We start from the raw sequence: 10082 nt of genomic DNA, 5'->3' as shown, positions 1-10082 counted from the left end.
AATATTGGTTATGAAAAGCAGGGGAATGGGTAGTAAGAGCGTCTTTTTAAACAATAAAGATTTTGGAGTAGACTGTCCTATTAAAATTCTTAGAAAGAAGGGACAATCTCTGATTAAGGTCTAGAACAGATAATTCAACTGGAAGAGCACTGTGAGGAAAACATAATAAAAATAAGTTGCAGAAAAAAAAAACATCTCAGTTGTGGAATTTAGAAACAACCAATTGTCTTGACGATACATACAAAAACATCTCAGATTCTGTTTCAAAGTCTGTTCTGTCTGCTCCATCTGACCATTGGTATGTGGATGATATTCTGAAGAAACAGACAGATGTTGAGGCAAGCAGAAAAAAATCAAAAACTGAGACACAAATTGAGAAACTATATCTAATAAAAAATCTCTAGGTAGACCATGAAGAAAAATCTTATTCAATAACAATAATGTGGCAGTAACACTAGCAGAAGGCAGTCCTATAACTGGAATAAAAAGAGCCATCTTGGTAAAACAATCTACCACTACTAAAATAGTGTCATGGCTATCAGAAAGAGGAAGATTCACAATCAAAGCCACTGACACAAAAATCAAAGGGCTCTCAGGAATGTGCAATGGATGGAGCGGACAAGCCAAATTGAAATGCTTCGATCAAACATCTGCAGCCAATTCCAGATATCAAAATGGAAATCAATTGTTGAGTCTTCTTAATACCTCAAACTGCATCTAAGATGGTACAAAATTCTTCTCTATAAACCATCTACAGAATCAACTTGCATAGCAGAAGAAGGTCGGGTACAACTGAAAAACAATCTTATGAGTTAACCCTTTGAGTGCTAAGCACTTTCCCACCTGGGTGCTAATATTTTCTAAGTTCTTTTTTATTTTTGGAAAAAAAAAATGTAACTTTTTTTTTCTTTCTTTTTTTACAGACCCCCAAGACTTACACTGTTGCGATTACCTTTCCAACAGTGGGTCTTGGGGGTCTGTAGCTGCTTAGATGCCTGAGATACAGGCTTCTAAGCAGCATGCCCCCTTCTCCTATACTTAACATTGTTAAGTATAAATAACGTTGCGCTGTGACGTCATCACATCATTGCGCGTGACGTCAGCGTGCATAATGTGAAGCCCCGGGCGATGCCTGTCACTCAACAGGCACGATCGCCGGGGTAGGATCGGTTAGGAGCCCCGAGATATCTCTCAAGGTGGAAGAGTGCTCATGACGGCTCAGAGCCGTCATTAGCACCAGAGTCAGAAACTCTGTGACGGCTCAGAGCCGTCATTAGCACTCAAATGGTCAAAGAATAATGAGTGTCAAGGGAATGTCTGGATGAACCAGGGAATCAGATGATACTTCAGGAATTGACTAGAGATTATGGGTAGGGGAGTGACATTTAACAGCTTTGCTGTGGTGCTCTTTGCCTCCTCCTGCTGGCCAGGAGTGATATTCCCACTAGTAAGTGAATCAAATTGTGGACTCCACAAATCTTAGGAAAGAACACTTATTTAAAACTCTTCATAAATGAGTTTACTCTTTTACTGCAACACCCTCCCCCTACAAACTGGAAAAAAAACCCAGCTCTGAACTAAAAAAAGCAGGAACGTCTCTGCCCACCAACCTGTCCCTAAAAGAAACTATACTTGTGAAGTTAAATGGCTTATGAGATCCTTTAAAGCTTTTGGAGAGGTGAAGCCATGTTCCTGTCTATTAACATAGAGCCAGGCCTGATTTAAAATTGGTTAATTCATTTTTAATGCCAGTAAAGGAATCACCGATTTTTCTAATAACATTTTAGATTTAATAGCCATTTACTCATATATCTTTAATGGAAAAATATTTTAAAATAACATAATTTATGTAAGAACTTACCTGATAAATTCATTTCTTTCATATTAGCAAGAGTCCATGAGCTAGTGACGTATGGGATATACATTCCTACCAGGAGGGGCAAAGTTTCCCAAACCTCAAAATGCCTATAAATACACCCCTCACCACACCCACAATTCAGTTTAACGAATAGCCAAGAAGTGGGGTGATAAAAAAGTGCGAAAGCATATAAAATAAGGAATTGGAATAATTGTGCTTTATACAAAAATCATAACCACCACAAAAAAAGGGCGGGCCTCATGGACTCTTGCTAATATGAAAGAAATGAATTTATCAGGTAAGTTCTTACATAAATTATGTTTTCTTTCATGTAATTAGCAAGAGTCCATGAGCTAGTGACGTATGGGATAATGACAACCCAAGATGTGGATCTTTCCACACAAGAGTCACTAGAGAGGGAGGGATAAAATAAAGACAGCCAATATCTGCTGAAAATAATCCACACCCAAAAATAAAGTTTAACGAAAAACATAAGCAGAAGATTCAAACTGAAACCGCTGCCTGAAGTACTTTTCTACCAAAAACTGCTTCAGAAGAAGAAAATACATCAAAATGGTAGAATTTAGTAAAAGTATGCAAAGAAGACCAAGTTGCTGCTTTGCAAATCTGGTCAACCGAAGCTTCATTCCTAAACGCCCAGGAAGTAGAAACTGACCTAGTAGAATGAGCTGTAATTCTTTGAGGCGGAGTTTTACCCGACTCAACATAGGCAAGATGAATTAAAGATTTCAACCAAGATGCCAAAGAAATGGCAGAAGCTTTCTGGCCTTTTCTAGAACCGGAAAAGATAACAAATAAACTAGAAGTCTTACGGAAAGATTTCGTAGCTTCAACATAATATTTCAAAGCTCTAACAACATCCAAAGAATGCAACGATTTCTCCTTAGAATTCTTAGGATTAGGACATAATGAAGGAACCACAATTTCTCTACTAATGTTGTTGGAATTCACAACTTTAGGTAAAAATTCAAAAGAAGTTCGCAACACCGCCTTATCCTGATGAAAAATCAGAAAAGGAGACTCACAAGAAAGAGCAGATAATTCAGAAACTCTTCTGGCAGAAGAGATGGCCAAAAGGAACAAAACTTTCCAAGAAAGTAATTTAATGTCCAATGAATGCATAGGTTCAAACGGAGGAGCTTGAAGAGCTCCCAAAACCAAATTCAAACTCCAAGGAGGAGAAATTGACTTAATAACAGGTTTTATACGAACCAAAGCTTGTACAAAACAATGAATATCAGGAAGAATAGCAATCTTTCTGTGAAAAAGAACAGAAAGAGCAGAGATTTATCCTTTCAAAGAACTTGCGGACAAACCCTTATCTAAACCATCCTGAAGAAACTGTAAAATTCTCGGTATTCTAAAAGAATGCCAAGAAAAATGATGAGAAAGACACCAAGAAATATAAGTCTTCCAGACTCTATAATATATCTCTCGAGATACAGATTTACGAGCCTGTAACATAGTATTAATCACAGAGTCAGAGAAACCTCTTTGACCAAGAATCAAGCGTTCAATCTCCATACCTTTAAATTTAAGGATTTCAGATCCTGATGGAAAAAAGGACCTTGTGACAGAAGGTCTGGTCTTAACGGAAGAGTCCACGGTTGGCAAGAGGCCATCCGGACAAGATCCGCATACCAAAACCTGTGAGGCCATGCCGGAGCTACCAGCAGAACAAACGAGCATTCCTTCAGAATCTTGGAGATTACTCTTGGAAGAAGAACTAGAGGCGGAAAGATATAGGCAGGATGATACTTCCAAGGAAGTGATAATGCATCCACTGCCTCCGCCTGAGGATCCCGGGATCTGGACAGATACCTGGGAAGTTTCTTGTTTAGATGGGACGCCATCAGATCTATTTCTGGAAGTTCCCACATTTGAACAATCTGAAGAAATACCTCTGGGTGAAGAGACCATTCGCCCGGATGCAACGTTTGGCGACTGAGATAATCCGCTTCCCAATTGTCTATACCTGGGATATGAACCGCAGAGATTAGACAGGAGCTGGATTCCGCCCAAACCAAAATTCGAGATACTTCTTTCATAGCCAGAGGACTGTGAGTCCCTCCTTGATGATTGATGTATGCCACAGTTGTGACATTGTCTGTTTGAAAACAAATGAACGATTCTCTCTTCAGAAGAGGCCAAAACTGAAGAGCTCTGAAAATTGCACGGAGTTCCAAAATATTGATCGGTAATCTCACCTCCTGAGATTCCCAAACTCCTTGTGCCGTCAGAGATCCCCACACAGCTCCCCAACCTGTGAGACTTGCATCTGTTGAAATTACAGTCCAGGTCGGAAGCACAAAAGAAGCCCCCTGAATTAAACGATGGTGATCTGTCCACCACGTTAGAGAGTGTCGAACAATCGGTTTTAAAGATATTAATTGAGAAATCTTCGTGTAATCCTTGCACCATTGCTTCAGCATACAGAGCTGAAGAGGTCGCATGTGAAAACGAGCAAAGGGGATCGCGTCCGATGCAGCAGTCATAAGACCTAGAATTTCCATGCATAAGGCTACCGAAGGGAAAAATTGTGACTGAAGGTTTCGACAAGCTGCAATCAATTTTAGACGTCTCTTGTCTGTTAAAGACAGAGTCATGGACACTGAATCCATCTGGAAACCCAGAAAGGTTACCCTTGTCTGAGGAATCAATGAACTTTTTGGTAAATTGATCCTCCAACCATGATCTTGAAGAAACAACACAAGTCGATTCGTATGAGATTCTGCTAAATGTAAAGACTGAGCAAGTACCAAGATATCGTCCAAATAAGGAAATACCACAATACCCTGTTCTCTGATTACAGACAGAAGGGCACCGAGAACCTTTGTAAAAATTCTTGGAGCTGTAGCTAGGCCAAACGGCAGAGCCACAAACTGGTAATGCTTGTCCAGAAAAGAGAATCTCAGGAACTGATAATGATCTGGATGAATCGGAATATGCAGATATGCATCCTGTAAATCTATTGTGGACATATAATTCCCTTGCTGAACAAAAGGCAAGATAGTCCTTACAGTTACCATCTTGAACGTTGGTATTCTTACATAACGATTCAATATTTTTAGATCCAGAACTGGTCTGAAGGAATTCTCCTTCTTTGGTACAATGAAGAGATTTGAATAAAACCCCATCCCCTGTTCCGGAACTGGAACCGGCATAATAACTCCAGTCAACTCTAGATCTGAAACACATTTCAGAAATGCTTGAGCTTTTACTGGATTTACTGGGACACAGGAAAGAAAAAATCTCTTTGCAGGAGGTCTCATCTTGAAACCAATTCTGTACCCTTCTGAAACAATGCTCTGAATCCAAAGATTGTGAACAGAATTGATCCAAATTTCCTTGAAAAAACGTAACCTGCCCCCTACCAGCTGAGCTGGAATGAGGGCCGCACCTTCATGTGGACTTAGAAGCAGGCTTTGCCTTTCTAGCTGGCTTGGATTTATTCCAGACTGGAGATGGTTTCCAAACTGAAACTGCTCCTGAGGATGAAGGATCAGGCTTTTGTTCTTTGTTGAAACGAAAGGAACGAAAACGATTATTAGCCCTGCTTTTACCTTTAGATTTTTTATCCTGTGGTAAAAAAGTTCCTTTCCCACCAGTAACAGTTGAAATAATGGAATCCAACTGAGAACCAAATAATTTGTTACCCTGGAAAGAAATGGAAAGTAAAGTAGATTTAGAAGCCATATCAGCATTCCAAGTTTTAAGCCATAAAGCTCTTCTAGCTAAAATAGCTAGAGACATAAACCTGACATCAACTCTGATAATATCAAAAATGGCATCACAGATAAAATTATTAGCATGCTGTAGAAGAATAATAATACCATGAGAATCATGATGTGTTACTTGTTGCGCTAAAGTTTCCAACCAGAAAGTTGAAGCTGCAGCAACATCAGCCAAAGATAAAGCAGGTCTAAGAAGATTACCTGAACACAGATAAGCTTTTCTTAGAAAGGATTCAATTTTCCTATCTAAAGGATCCTTAAACGAAGTACCATCTGACGTAGGAATAGTAGTACGTTTAGCAAGGGTAGAAATAGCCCCATCAACTTTAGGGATTTTGTCCCAAAATTCTAATCTGTCAGACGGCACAGGATATAATCGCTTAAAACGTTTAGAAGGAGTAAATGAATTACCCAATTTATCCCATTCTTTGGAAATTACTGCAGAAATAGCATTAGGAACAGGAAAAACTTCTGGAATAACCACAGGAGCTTTAAATACCTTATCCAAACGTTTAGAATTAGTATCAAGAGGACCAGAATCCTCTATTTCTAAAGCAATTAGTACTTCTTTAAGTAAAGAACGAATAAATTCCATTTTAAATAAATATGAAGATTTATCAGCATCAACCTCTGAGACAGAATCCTCTGAACCAGAAGAGTCATCAGAATCAGAATGATGATGTTCATTTAAAAATTCATCTGTAGGGAGAGAAGTTTTAAAAGATTTTTTACGATTACTAGAAGGAGAAATAACAGACATAGCCTTCTTTATGGAATCTGAAACAAAATCTCTTATATTATCAGGAACATTCTGCACCTTAGATGTTGAAGGAACTGCAACAGGCAATGGTACTTTACTAAAGGAAATATTATCTGCTTTAACAAGTTTGTCATGACAATCAATACAAACAACAGCTGGAGGAATAGCTACCAAAAGTTTACAGCAGATACACTTAGCTTTGGTAGATCCAGCACTAGACAGCGATTTTCCTGTAGTATCTTCTGGCTCAGATGCAACGTGAGACATCTTGCAATATGTAAGAGAAAAAACAACATATATATAAAGCAAAATTGATCAAATTCCTTAAATGACAGTTTCAGGAATGGGAAAAAATGCCAAAGAACAAGCTTCTAGCAACCAGAAGCAATGAAAAATGAGACTTAAATAATGTGGAGACAAAAGCGACGCCCATATTTTTCGCGCCAATAAGACGCCCACATTATTTGGCGCCTAAATGCTTTTTGGCGCCAAAATGACGCCACATCCGGAACGCCGACATTTTTGGCGCAAAATAACGTCAAAAAAATGACGCGACTTCCGGCGACACGTATGACGCCGGAAACGGAAACGAATTTTTTGCGCCAAAAAAGTCCGCGCCAAGAATGACGCAATAAAATGAAGCATTTTCAGCCCCCGCGAGCCTAACAGCCCACAGGGAAGAGTCAAATTTTTTAAGGTAAGAAAAAATGATTAAATCAAATGCATTATCCCAAATATGAAACTGACTGTCTGAAAATAAGGAAAGTTGAACATTCTGAGTCAAGGCAAATAAATGTTTGAATACATATATTTAGAACTTTATAAATAAAGTGCCCAACCATAGCTTGGAGTGTCACAGAAAATAAGATTTACTTACCCCAGGACACTCATCTACATGTTTGTAGAAAGCCAAACCAGTACTGAAACGAGAATCAGCAGAGGTAATGGTATATATAAGAGTATATCGTCGATCTGAAAAGGGAGGTAAGAGATGAATCTCTACGACCGATAACAGAGAACCTATGAAATAGACCCCGTAGAAGGAGATCACTGCATTCAAATAGGCAATACTCTCCTCACATCCCTCTGACATTCACTGCACGCTGAGAGGAAAACCGGGCTCCAACTTGCTGCGGAGCGCATATCAACGTAGAATCTAGCACAAACTTACTTCACCACCTCCATCGGAGGCAAAGTTTGTAAAACTGAATTGTGGGTGTGGTGAGGGGTGTATTTAGAGGCATTTTGAGGTTTGGGAAACTTTGCCCCTCCTGGTAGGAATGTATATCCCATACGTCACTAGCTCATGGACTCTTGCTAATTACATGAAAGAAAATTAAATACTATTAATATGTTAGAAATGTTGACTTTCCATGTCCTTTTAAATGCAAGATTGTAATGTACATGCTAATAATTGTTAGCACTAACCTGGAATTTCTGGCTCTGTTGACCTTTTTCTTTTCTTGACATGTAAACCCTACAGAAGTAATTAAATACACACAATTAATCATCTCCAATCACAAACTGACACATCTGTGTACTGTGACACTATGTATCTCAATCATTCCCCAAAAACAAAGATTTCATGATTCATCACCTATGACATATCTAACTTAGATCCAGTAACGGTTGCTATCTGTCCTGCACAAGCTGCCAACAAATGGAAATTAAAATACATTTTTCTGTAGATTCTGCAAGTTAGATCATTACAGAACCATGGTCCTTAAGTCATTTTAATCTGTTATGTGTGTTCTTATAGCCCTGTCAGCCATTTGCCAGTTGTTTATATATATATTTCACTGGACAAACAGTTATGATACTAAACTTTCTGGCTAACTAATGGAAACCAGGTAATCCTAGATGAAATAATGAGCTACTCCATTATACTCCATCTGTTTTTTAATGCCATTCAAACAGTTTAATCAGTTTCACCAGCAAATGGACAGAGGATAAGGTAGTCTTTTAAAGGGACATGAAACCCAAATGTTTTCTTTTGCGATTCAGATCGAGCAGAGAGTTTTAAACAAATTTCCAATTTAATTTCTTCTGTTATGTGTGATCAGTCCACGGGTCATCATTACTTCTGGGATATAACTCCTCCCCAACAGGAAATGCAAGAGGATTCACCCAGCAGAGCTGCATATAGCTCCTCCCCTCTACGTCAGTCCCAGTCATTCTCTTGCACCCAACGACTAGATAGGATGTGTGAGAGGACTATGGTGATTATACTTAGTTTTTATGACTTCAATCAAAAGTTTGTTATTTTAAAATAGCACCGGAGCGTGTTATTACTTCTCTGGCAGAGTTTGAGGAAGAATCTGACAGAGATTTTTTACTATGATTTTAACCGGAGTCGTTAAGATCATATTGCTGTTCTCGACCATCTGAGGGAGGTAAAGGCTTCAGATCAGGGGACAGCGGGCAGATGAATCTGCATTGAGGTATGTGGCAGTTTTTATTTTCTGAATGGAATTGATGAGAAAAGCCTGCCATACCGTTAAAATGACATGTATGTATACACTTCAGTATTCTGGGGATGGTATTTCACCGGAACTACTGTGTTAAAGGTCACTAATCCTTTTAATAACTATTCTCATGTTAAACGTTTTTGCTGGAATGTAGAATCGTTTACATTGCTGAGGTACTGTGTGAATAAATATTTGGGCATTATTTTCCACTTGGCAGTTTTTTGCTTTAATTGTGACAGTTTCGTTTCTCTTCACTGCTGTGTGGGAGAGGGAGGGGCCGTTTTTGGCGCTCTTTGCTACGCATCAAAAAATTCCAGTCAGCTACTTTTATATTTCCTGCATGATCCGGTTCATCGAAACCTGCTGCTGCCCCAAAGACAGCATGAACCGAGAGCCCCCGATCCGGGACCGGATCTAGTAGGGGGCAGACTCTCTCTCTTCGCCCAGGCCTGGGCAAGAGATGTTCAGGATCCCTGGGCACTAGAGATCATATCTCAGGGATACCTTCTAGACTTCAAATTATCTCCCCCAAGAGGGAGATTTCATCTGTCAAGGTTGTCAACAAACCAGATAAAGAAAGAAGCGTTTCTACGCTGCGTACAAGATCTGTTAACAATGGGAGTGATCCATCCGGTTCCGTGGTCGGAACAAGGACAAGGGTTCTACTCAAACCTGTTTGTGGTTCCCAAAAAAGAGGGAACTTTCAGGCCAATCTTAGATTTAAAGACTCTAAACAAATTCCTAAGAGTTCCATCGTTCAAAATGGAAACTATTCGGACAATCTTACCCATGATCCAAGAGGGTCAGTACATGACCACAGTGGATTTAAAGGATGCTTACCTTCACATACCGATCCACAAAGATCATCACCGGTATCTAAGGTTTGCCTTCTTAGACAGGCACTACCAGTTTGTAGCTCTTCCATTCGGATTGGCTACGGCTCCAAGAATCTTCACAAAGGTTCTGGGTGCCCTTCTAGCGGTACTAAGACCGCGAGGGATTTCGGTAGCTCCGTACCTAGACGACATTCTAATTCAAGCTTCAAGCTTTCAAACTGCCAAGTCTCATACAGAGTTAGTTCTGGCATTTCTAAGGTCGCATGGATGGAAAGTGAACGAAAAGAAGAGTTCTCTCTTTCCTCTCACAAGAGTTCCATTCTTGGGGACTCTTATAGATTCTGTAGAAATGAAGATTTACCTGACAGAAGACAGGTTAACAAAACTTCAAAATGCATGCCGCGT

At 39.5% G+C, this 10082-nt stretch overlaps 1 long non-coding RNA gene across 1 annotated transcript in view; it reads right to left on the bottom strand.

The window, feature by feature from the left end:
- Window positions 1-7801: 7801 nt before the first annotated feature.
- Window positions 7802-10082, bottom strand: part of LOC128646039 (uncharacterized) — a 198468-nt gene continuing 196187 nt past the window's right edge. Inside the window, exon 4 of the long non-coding RNA XR_008400174.1 lies at window positions 7802-7850. This is a non-coding gene — a long non-coding RNA (uncharacterized LOC128646039). The remainder of the gene's footprint in view (window positions 7851-10082) is intronic.

Source organism: Bombina bombina, chromosome 1 (genome assembly GCF_027579735.1).
Source record: "Bombina bombina isolate aBomBom1 chromosome 1, aBomBom1.pri, whole genome shotgun sequence".
Taxonomy (NCBI): Eukaryota; Metazoa; Chordata; class Amphibia; order Anura; family Bombinatoridae; genus Bombina; species Bombina bombina.
The sequence above is the reverse complement of the archived record's forward strand: the minus strand, read 5'-3'. Positions and strand labels throughout refer to the sequence as shown.